The sequence below is a fragment of the Gymnoscopelus microlampas genome (assembly GCF_963454915.1).
Source record: "Gymnoscopelus microlampas genome assembly, chromosome: 5".
In the NCBI taxonomy this organism is placed as follows: domain Eukaryota; kingdom Metazoa; phylum Chordata; class Actinopteri; order Myctophiformes; family Myctophidae; genus Gymnoscopelus; species Gymnoscopelus microlampas.
Genome location: NC_139942.1, coordinates 17,860,795 through 17,872,903, shown reverse-complemented (window position 1 = coordinate 17,872,903; position 12,109 = coordinate 17,860,795).

The window sequence follows — 12,109 nt, the reverse complement described above, 5'->3', positions numbered from 1 at the left end:
CTGGCAATAAGCTTGAACCCTGATCTCTTTTTCTGGATAATTTTAAAAGCAAGAAAGTACGTATAGGGGACAGCCCATCACGCCCTGGGCTCCAGTCTCCCCATAGAATCCCAATCTAACCGACCTCCACGCCCATAAGGGGCCAACAAACAAGCATTGCTTTCGGCATACACCATTTTTTTTGTTCTGGAGCTGTTCTGGAGAGGGGAGAGGACGCTCTGAGCCATAATGATAAGTCACTGGGAGCCCCTGGGAATATTAATGGTCAGCTACCACCGACTCTCCTGTGAGCCAGTCCGACATAGACACCCTTGTCTGCCTGACACACAGTCATGCACCACCACGTGGAGGTCTTACAACCACCACTATGGGAGGGGGCGACCCTCCTCACTACCTGTGCCAACTCACGAGCGCCTATCTCGGACATATCCCGACCCGCCAGGAGGTCCATTTGGGACCAGCATACATAGGGACACAATGGAGGTTGGAGGTTTTGCACGTGGGACATGGGGGAGATCAGAAGCTCACGGTCTCCTTGCCTCCTAACTTTGCTCATCTACGCTCTCCAAGTGCCTCGGGAGCAATACAGTAACCCCCATACTCCCCTCTACCCACCTGAGGGGAACCCTAGGCCCACTATACTCTAGACCAGACCCACCCCCCATACTCCCCTCTGTCTAGGCACCCAGTAGATACTCGGTTCTGACAGCTTTACACTAACCTCCTCTTTGCACACTCACACTGATTGCCTTCCTAATGTGTTAAAAGGTTCTATAAACATCTATTTAATGTTTTTTTCAAAATCTTGTGTCTACAAGATGACACTGCGCGTCCATGAGTAAAATAAATATTCTCGTGTATGTAGGGGAGGAGTTATGAAGTTCCTGTGGGGTGAGTAAGGGGAGGGGTGCAAAGATATTGGTTCATAATGCAAATCATTTTTTGGGGTCAAGTCAAAGATGAATTTAGTTTGGGCTAAATTTGATCCACAGAGCTATCCAAAACCTTTCAATATTAAAAACAATACCATCTATCAACTGATCATATTCTCTGCCACCACCTTCTGAATTACTGCAAGTTGTGACTACTAGTTTTGTTGTGTTTTGAGGATATCTTGAAGCCTTGTTCCAGTAAAAAATAAATATAAGTAGTTGAACATTTATTATATAATTAGTTAAGTTAACTTGAAACGGGTGACCATTTCAGAGGGTTTTAATGGGGTCACAAACAAAATATTGGATTTCACAATGATCTAATTGTATATTTGCAATTTGGATAAGTCCAATGGATTCCCAGGCCCCCAAAACATGGGGTTAGACACAAAAAGTACTTGTCTAGGATAAATAAAGAAGGAGTTAGGCTGTTTTAATGATTTTTGGGGCATTTTGGACGCCATCTTGAAAATAACACCTTTCCAGTGGGCAAACTTTGGTAAACTTTTAGTATGTTATTCAGGACACCACATACAACAAAAAACAGTTGAAAAACCTTTTGTTCAAATTTATTTTGGGTAAGGTGCTTTTTTTTCATATATTCAGCCGCCTACTAGCTAGAAACTTGAAAGTGGTTAATGTCAAAGCAGATCTGACATACAGTATAATGCATTTGTAAGTGGGGTCCGGGGACACCCGGGGATTGTTGAGGGTTAGCATCTGCATGTTTTAGGCACTTTATCCATTTAATTTTTTTTATCAAACTGAATGGAGCGACACCTGAGGAGGAGAAAGTTATGGTCATAAATGACATCAGCGAGCTGGACAAATATGATGACTGAATGAACTGCGGTGAGGTAGGACCCCTGTGTCATTCTGAAGATTAACATTTACACACATATAATGATATCTATTACTCTAATGGACATTTATTATTCTATTTTTCTACGGATGGACACTTATTATTATATTTTTCTACTGATGAACTTGTATCATTCTATTTTTCTACGGAGAGACTTTTATTATTCTATTTTTCTACTGATGGACTTTCATTATTATAATATTCTACTAATGAACTTTCATGATTCTATTTTTCTACTGATGAACATTTATTATTCTATTTTTCTACTGATGAACATTTACTCACATATAATGACTGACAAACATTATTTTTCTCTTGTACCTTGTTGTAGTTTTTATAATTTTATAATTACTTACAAAAGGTTCTATTTTTTAGTGCCTTGTTGTGGTTTTAATAACTTTATAATTACGGACAAAAGGTTAAATGTTTTTGTACTTTTTGGGAGTTATTACTACGTTATTGGGAATTATTACCGTTTCATTTTGATTGATAAACCGTTTTATGTTTTTGTTTCAACTGTGCTGGTTTTCGATGTAACTGCTGAGAGGCAATATATACTATTTAACTTTTTTACATTTCATTATGGGCTCATCCACTCTTAATCTACAGGGCAAAGGCCTGTTGATTGCTCACTTAAACATATGTAGTTTAAGAAATAAAATCCCAGATTTATGTATGGTAATGAAAACAAATAACATTCATATTATGGCAATATCGGAAACACATCTTGACTCCTCTTTTGATAATACGGTATTAGGTGTTGATGGATACACACTATTTAGGAAGGATCGTAATAAATACGGTGGAGGTGTTGCTGTGTATGTGCAGAATCATATTCCTGTTAAAATACGTACTGATTTAATGTTGGATGATATTGAGGCACTGTGGATTCAGGTTCATCTGTCTCAAACCAAGCCCATACTTGTGGGTTGTTGCTATAGGCCGCCTAGTGCGGATATAAGATACCTGGATTTGATCTGTGAGATGCTGGACAAATCTAGTGATGAAAACAGGGAATTATATTTTACTGGGGACGCAAATATTGACTGGTTTGGTATGTGCCCACTTAAAAAGAAACTTACAGCTGTGGCTAATGCCTGTAACCTTACACAAACAATTACTCTACCCACTAGAACCACTATAAATAAAAATGGGTTAAAATCATCCAAATGTATTGACCACCTGTTCACAAATGTTCCGGAAAAATGCACAAAAACAGTATCAATAGCTCTTGGTTTCAGTGATCACAATTTAATAGCACTTAAAAGGAAAACTAAGGTCTCAAAAGCACCTAGCTTGATTATACATAAAAGATCATATAAACATTTTAATCAAAAACTGTTTATGGATGAAGTCAAAAATGTTAACTGGTCTACGGTGTGTCTTGAGGAGGATCCAGAAGTCGCTTTGGATATATTTATGAGGTTATTTTTGCAGATTGCAGATAAACATGCCCCTGTCAGGAAAACAACTGTCAGGGCTAATGGCGCCCCCTGGATAGGCAATGAGCTTAAATCACTTATGGAGCAACGTGAGCTGGCTAAAAAGTTGGCTGACTCATCAGGTTTACTGTCTGACAGGATGATCTACCGTAAATTAATAAATCATGTAACTAAAATAAATAGAAGTAATAAAAAAGAATATTATCAGAATAAAATCAATAACTCTAAAAATGATGGAAAACAATTATGGAAAATATTGAATCAAATAATGGGAAGATCATCATACCAGACCAATTCTTTTATAGAAGTCAATGGAGCTTTTCTGACTAAACCAGTGGAGATTGCCACTTACTTTAACAACTACTTCACCAGTAAGGTTGAAAATTTGAGAGAAAAAATGACAACATCTGATGGCTCCTCCTCATGCACATTAATAGAAAATTATATAATGAAAGGTAAGGGCTGTCTATTTGATTTTGTGCAAGTTAGTATTACGGACATTGAGAACTTGCTGTCATCACTACCATGTGAGAAACCTGCTGGTACTGATATGCTAGATAGCAAACTGTTAAGATTTGCATCATCCTATGTATCTAATCCAATTTGTCATATTTTCAATAAGTGTTTATACGGTGTTTGTCCTAAGATTTGGAAGGAGGCAAAGGTCATCCCATTACCTAAGGATAAAAGGAAAGAATTTACTGGTACAAACAGTCGGCCAATAAGCATACTTCCTGTTTTGAGCAAATTGATGGAAAAAGTTGTTTTTAAACAAATTCAAGATTATTTTACCAATAACAAACTGTTCACTAGTTCCCAGCATGCTTATAGGCAGGGTCATTCCACAGCAACTGCTCTAGCTCAGTTAACTGATGAGCGGCTGACACAAATGGACATCAAGAAGATGGTTGGTACTGTCTTGCTTGATTTTAGCGCTGCATTTGATGTTATAGACCATGATATAATGTTATCTAAGCTAAGAAAATATGGATTCAGTAGTATGGCACTTGGTTGGATGTTGAGCTACTTATCAGAGAGATCGCAGAGAGTGTTTTTTAATGGTAGCCTATCAGAACGCAAGTTCAATAACTGCGGGGTTCCTCAAGGAAGCTGCTTAGGTCCTTTACTTTTTATTATTTTCACAAATGATCTCCCTTGTGTAACAAAGAACACCAATATGGTAATGTATGCTGATGACACAACTTTGTACAGCACTGCCCCTACCTTGAACAAATTAATAACTGCTTTAAATCATGATCTTGAAAGGGTGTTTAACTGGGTTAAAAATAACAAACTAGCCCTGAATGTCACCAAAACAAAGAGTATTGTTTTTGGCTCCAGGTTTATGCTTATTGGTGACCCTCAACTGAATCTATCTATGTCAGGAATCCCTATAGAACAGGTAAAAAAGACAAAACTACTTGGTGTTTTATTGGACAGTCAACTGTCATGGTCTGAACATATTGATAGCATTATAACAAAAATGGGAAGAGGCATAGCGATGGTCAGGAAGTGCTCCACCTACTTGACACCCACTATCATGGGTCAAGTCATTCAGTCTCTGGTGTTTTGTCATCTTCACTACTGTCCTGTCATATGGTCAGCGGCAACTAAGTCGGATCTGAACAAATTGCAACTTGTTCAGAACAGAGCTGCCAGACTGGCACTTCATTGTTCATCACGCACTAATATCGCATATATGCATACACGCCTGTCCTGGTTATCTGTCGAACAAAAACTGGCCTGTAGTCTCCTTATGTTCTTCAGGAACATTATTTTAAATCAAACACCTGATTATTTTTGCAAACAGTTATTAAAATCAAACAACACACACAATTATTTCACCAGGAATGCCAGCCGTGGCCTTTTAACACTTCCTGCCCCAAGAACTAATCTACTCAAACATACAGTTATATATAGAGCTATATCCTTCTGGAATTTGTTACCATCTCACATTCATCTTATACAAAATAAATTATCCTTCAAAATAGCGTTAAAGACACACTTGTTGCAGCAGACCACATGACCGGAATCTTAATCTTGTGTTGTATTTAATTTTGGTATAATGTAATGCAATGTAATTATGTATTTTCCATGTTTTATTTTTGTATGCATCTTATATGGACCCCAGGAAGACTAGCTGTCGCTTTGGCGTCATCTAATGGGGATCCATTCAATAAACAATAAACAATAAACAATAAATGTTGGCTATTCAAAAATAGCAGATCTACAAGCTCACAGCGCTTCACTTCGTGCCACGCGGCGAGCCTGTACATCTCTTATTTTAGATTCTTTTTAAAAAGATTCTTTTTAAAAAGAAATCTCAAAAACGTTTGAAAATGTTTGAATTTTTTTTGAATTTTGTAACACAAATCCCCCCTACTGTCCCTGGCACAAAACATTTTGAATTGGGGGTCCGCGGCAAAATACATAATCATTTTGGGGGTCCTTGACATGAAAAAGGCTGAGAACCGCTGGTGTAATGAAGAATGGACTATAGGGCAGGGGTGGGCAACTTTGATGATGGAGACTGCCACTATATTTCCACACTCACTCCAGAGGGCCACATTACATATACCGTCGGGTATTTTAACTTTTTTCTTGGAATCCTGAACAGTAACATTTTTATTTAATTTCAAATGCATTTAGTTATACTTATGTTAACTTTATGAACTTAAATACAAATGCATTGGACATAAAAAAGACAATAGAATTGTAATACTAGTCATTAAGCTACTAATATAGACTGAAGTAATTAAAGCGGGTCATGTTTGCATGTTTGGAATTGTAACAACTGAAATCAATAATATATCAGTTTTCCGATATTAACCTGTGGGCCGCATTAAGTGAAGGTGGGGCCCCGGGCCGCCAGTTGCCCATGTATGCTATAGGGCCAGCTGTTGGTGACCAGAGCACAGTTGTCATGGGGTCTCAGCTTGTGACTGTGTGAGGCATGCGTGACGTCATGTCATAGCAATGTGCCACATGCCTCTCTCTCTCTCTGCTATGGTCCTCTCACACGTTCTGATGACACACATGGCGCCCCAGCCTGCCCCAGTGTGTGTCAACTGTGGCTAGAAAGACTGTTGCTGTGCATACCGCTGGCCTGCATGGCCAGCTATTCTAGTTTTGAATTCTTCTAAGAGTGGGGGGAAGAAAGAAAATGGAGAGCAAATATGGAGATCGCTTCTGGTGCTATGTTTGAAATATGTTGACATTTAGAATTTAGAATAAAAAAAATATTACTTTTACTTTTCTTTTTTTGTCTGTAGAAAATTGCCACCCATACAAACAGGGTCGTGACCCAAAATGGAGTCGTGACCCTATGTTTGGGAAACACTGGACTATAGGCCTGAAAAATTAACTGAGAATATTGTTTCTGTTGAATTTTGACCTGATAGTCAAGATTCAATTTATCCCCTGAGCAAGCAGGTCGGCTCTATTACCAAAGATTGTTGATATAGGAAGATACACAATGTCAATTGGAGCCACTAGAGGCGAAATAGTACACAAATCCTCCTAAGTAGGCATGGTTTGCTTCTCCCCCGACTCCAACCTGCTTCCTGTCTCCTAAAAAGGCGCCCACCTACGTCACGCAGATACGGGAAGTAAACCGGAGATGGTGACTCTTGCCATTTCCCTCTTGGCTATTGATCAATGGTAAAAATGTCAACACTTGCGCAGGAAACCGGGTTCAAATCCAGGGTAGAAGAGGAAAGTTAGTGCTGTTTTAATCTTTCTCATGTAGGTTATTTGAATAACCATTTAAAGGAGTAGTGAATTCATGGCGATGTTTTAGTTTTTGTCGCATTCCTAAGCCAATATTTTTATGACAGGGTGGCTGCTCAGTAGGAGACTCAATAGGCTCTATGCACAGCAGCCATATTGGAAAGAAATTGGGCCTCTTCCTGAATTCCTTCACAGGTGTTACCAATTATTCTAATGAGGGCTCTGTTCCATTTAGTGTAGCACTGTGGTTCTCAAACCTTTTAATTTCAAGGACCCCCATAACTCTGAGAGAGTAAAAATGGAACCAAATGGACCCTTATGGGTCCATTTGGTTCCATTTGTACACTCTCAGAGTTACACACTCGTAAGGGGCCATTTGGAACCCCTTCAAGGAACCATGAGGGTCCCTGGTCCACACTTTGAGACCCATTGGTGTAGCAGAGTGTTTCCAGTGAGAACAACATGCACAATATCAGCACCCTGACTCTGTTTGACCAGAATGGAACAGAGCCTTCATTAGTATCATTGGTAACACCTGTGAAGGAAGTAAGAAGAGGCCCAATTTCTTTCCAAGATGGTTGCTGTGCATAGAGCCCATTGATAGTGTGTAATTGATAGAAAATAAGTCATTTTTTCTTTAACCCTGTTTTATACTTTGTTATACGCTATATGTGAGCTTGTAAATCAGCTATTTTCACTATTTGTTTCTCATAATCGTTCATTATTATTCATCGTAATGGAGGCAAACGTTTGAAATAACCATGATACTCATCCCAGCCCTATTGGAATATATTTATTCCTGCCTGACTGTAATCATATGGATGGATCATAACAAAGACCTGTGCTGCATGTGGTAGATCCACACAGGGCCCTGCGTCTGTCCCTCCGTCCATCTGTCCGTCCAAAGCAGCACTAATGAGGCTTGCGTATCACTCTCACCCACTCGGACACTGCTTAGTAAGCGGTTGCTATGGAGAGGGAGTGAAAACACATGAAAGGCCTCAAGCCTTGTTGTTGCTATGTATGGCAGTCTGCTTTGTAGGCTACAAACTGAGCCCCGGCACTCTACTACATTTATACATTGTTGCTGTCGGAGAGAAACCTCTTATCTCCATATTCTTTCTTTTCGTAAATGAATGCCCTACTTGATCATACTACAGCGTTACACAAAAGCATCAAAAGTAGCAGATCTACAAGCTCGAAACACGGCGCCAAGTGCTGCATTGCAAGCTTGTAGATCTGCTACTTTGGCTACTTTTGAATTTCAATCCTGAAAAGTAAACGTTTTGGACTTATGAGGTTTCCACCCGACAGCGTCGATATATTGTTCGGCTGAAAAACATGCATGGGCTCTAGAAAACATGCGTCACACAAGGTCAACACCTTGAGAAGTCATTTTTAAACTAGGTTTAACACTAGCACTACACCTCTTGTATTATATGGTAGGTTTTGAAAATAAATTCACAGGCAATGCTGCCAACACTACTGTATATGGGTCACTCACTCTTTAATTCACAGGACTATAGTTCTATCCACAGGGCATTACGTTAACACGTTAAAAGCACATAGCTTTTGTTGTTGTAGTTTACCATGTTGACAACACTGAATTACCACCTTGTTTTGAGATGTACAAAACGTACTATGTTCAGACTGGCAGCCCAAATCCGTTTTTTGGCACCATTCAGATTGGAATTGGATCAGGAAAAAAAACAAACAGTAAAAGCAATTTAAAAAAAAAACTAACAAACACGGTAACTGATTTCTATAAATCAGATTTGAAACACACTCCCAGTTTGTTTGAAATGTGATTCAAATCTGATTTCTAAGGATAAAGTCTCAGTCTGGACCCTGATGGCCAAGTGGTGTCAAGTCACTGAAAATAGCTGATCTACAAGCTCACAAAGCTTTGCGATGCCTTCTGAGCTAGTAGATCGGTTATTTTTCAGTGAGCGACACTGTGTCGTATAACAAAGCATTACTCACTTCTATGTCGTTACCACGGCAACCAAGTGCAGATACTGCTAAGTTGGCGATGAGTGAACGCACAAAATCCGACCTGATCACTTGTACATAACAGGGGGGACAGATCGGGGGACAAATCGTTGCTGTCGGGCAGAAACCTCTTATCTCCAAATTCTAACTTTTAGTTTTTTCGTAAAATTAACGCCCTACTTGATCACACTACAGCAGTGGTTTTCAACCCTTTTCATGCCAAGGACCCCTAAATTGATATACATTTGGCCGCGGACCACCATCTGAAAATGTTTTGTGCCAGGGACCCCCACAGAAGCAAAGATTTGAGTTACAAATGTTTGCTTTAAAAATATGTATATATATTCAAAGATATGCACACATTTTCAACATTTTTCAAAAATAGCAGATCTACAAGCTCATAGCGCGGCACTCGCGCTATGAGCTTGTATATCTGCTATTTTTTAAAAGGCAAAGCAAAGTGGTTAAAATGATTGTGCCGCTATGTTAACTAATTTCCCTAGGGACCCCCTGGTACCCCCCAAAGGACCACTGGTGGTCCCCGTACCACGGGTTGAGAACCACTGTACTAAAGTGACACACAAAAGCATCAATAGCAGCAGATCCACGACGCGACGCGTTTCGAGCTTGTAGATCTGCTACTTCTGCCGGAATTTAAATCCTGAAAAGTAACAGTTTTGGACATTTGAGGTTTCCACTCGACAGAGACGATAATACAACCAACATTAGGCTTCAATTAGAACTGTATGTTTGAGAGTGGAGGCACCAAAACTCTTGGAAAGTACAATACTGAACTATCATAATTTGCCTAATGTGTCTTCATATAATAAATATCATATAATATAATAAAGATGGTTCCTGCCACTAAATGAAACATTTCAAACCAAAAGTTCAGACATTTGTGTTTGGTAAGATTATTTCTCTGTTGTAACAATGCTTCTCGGCAGTCAATTTTAACTGTTTTCCCCCCCTTTTTAAATGGAGCCCCATTAGAAAAGAGTATATACATTTGTGGGATGAGTAGCACTACCGAGTATGTGGGGGCGTTGCACCTACAGTATGAAACATTTGCCAAATCTTTGCCAATGGCATATTCTGCTTATTGTCTCTGTCGGGTGGAATCATCCTCATGTCCAAAACTGTTCCATTTTCAGGATTCACAGATCCACAAGCTCGTATAGCTGTATATCTGCTACTTTTGATGCTTTTGTGTGTGCCCGACAGCAACGATATGCATGATGCTTGACCCACATCTCTATATCTGTACATACTCTATTAATAACTACACTTCACTCTGAAGCTGTGAAATCATATAGAATAGATGTGTTTCTTGTAGGTCTGCTACTTTTCATGCTTTTGTGTGACGCTGTAGTATGATCAAGTAGGGCGTTAATTTGCAAAAAAACACAAAACGTTAGACTATGGAGATAGGTTTCAAAAGCATGTTCCTTACGAATGGGGCACCATTTCAAAAAGGAAATAAACAGGCTTTCCAATGTCATAAAAATGTGTTAGGAAGCATTGTTACAACAACAGAGACATAATCTAGCAAACACAAATTTCCAAATTTTTAGTTTGACGTTCATTTTTCTGATATTGGTCACCAGCTGGAGCAGATCCCAACACTGAGCCAGCTTAAAGTAGTAGTTCATCCAACCTTTAACCACTTAAACCCTTTAAGACCGGGAACGCATCTGTGTAACCACTTTAACCATTATTTGTTATACTTTGGCTATTCAAAAGTAGCAGATCTACAAGCTCGTAGCGCGGCACAGAGTGCCGTGCTACGAGCTTGTAGATCAGCTATTTTTGAAAAATCTTGAAAATGTGTGCAAATCTTTGAATATATATATATTTTTTTTAAGCCAACATTTTGTCCCTGGAACAGAATATTTTGAGATTGGTGTCCGTGGCCAAATACATAATAATTTTGAGGGTCCTTGACATGAAAACGTTTAGAGCACCACTGATATATATAGCAACATACGTTTTTTTTTTTCTTCAAAAAACGGATTTAGGGCGCGCTCCCACCGCACTTTTATTTTACCTCTGGGGCAGAATCTGCCAATGCTTTGTCAATGTAAATGCGTGGATTCACGCACGGGCGGATCTTTCCGCCTGTCGCGCCGACAGTGCGTTTATCCGCTCTACACGACTTGCTGGAGGAAAGTTTTAGAATCCGCTGGCTGCAAAAAACTGTGGCCGTGCACAACCTGCGTTTAACGCTAGCCGACCATGTTTTGGTGGGAGCGCGCCCTTAGAAGACATCTGTACAAAAATACATACAAAGATTTGCACACATTTTCCACGATCCTTCAAAAAAATTGCAGATCTACAAGCTCATAGCGTGGCACTCGGTGCCGCGCTATGAGCTTGTAGATCTGCTATTTTTTGAATAGCCAAAGAAATCTTAAAATGACACAAATGATGCTTTCCCGGTCTTAACGGGTTAATCCCCAGCATCCGAATTGTGGGGAAAGCTTTCAGAGAAAATAGCAGATCGATCTGCTATTTTCAGATAAAACTTTCCTCACAGTGACAGGAAACAGAAAAGACACCAGCATAGAGCCCGTGTCTTCACGTATAAAGACAGTTCCTGCCACTAAAGCAAACATCAAGCTGATACTGGTCAACAGCGAACGCAGTAGCAACAGAAAGTGGCTTCATTTCTTCTGTGCCGTATAGCACAACACCGTTTCAGATGGAACACGGAACTTTTTGACACAGTAATACAGCAGAAAAAGTCGTTTTATAAATGTTTTGTTTTTCCTTCCTTCTTTGGAATTAAGAGTTACAAAAAAAAGGAAAAAGAAAAAAAGTTTAACCACATTATAATAAAATTAATTTAATTCATAAATCCACACATTTATATAAAGCCGCTCCGCTTCAGTTTTCAGAAAAAAGTTTGTATACAATAAAGTACTGTGAGGCTTTGTGACATGCAGAGAGCGTTGGTACTGACAGTGAACCAGTCCGCATATCAACGCTGTCGAGGGAAAAACCTTTGATGTTTTTGGTTTGGTAAAATAATGCCCTACGTCGTGAAAGTGACAAATTTCTCGAAAAGTAGCGGTTAAGGACAAACAGAAACAAGGTTTCCACCCCGACAGCGATGATATCACAGATAATGCTTCACACATTAAGGCACAGAC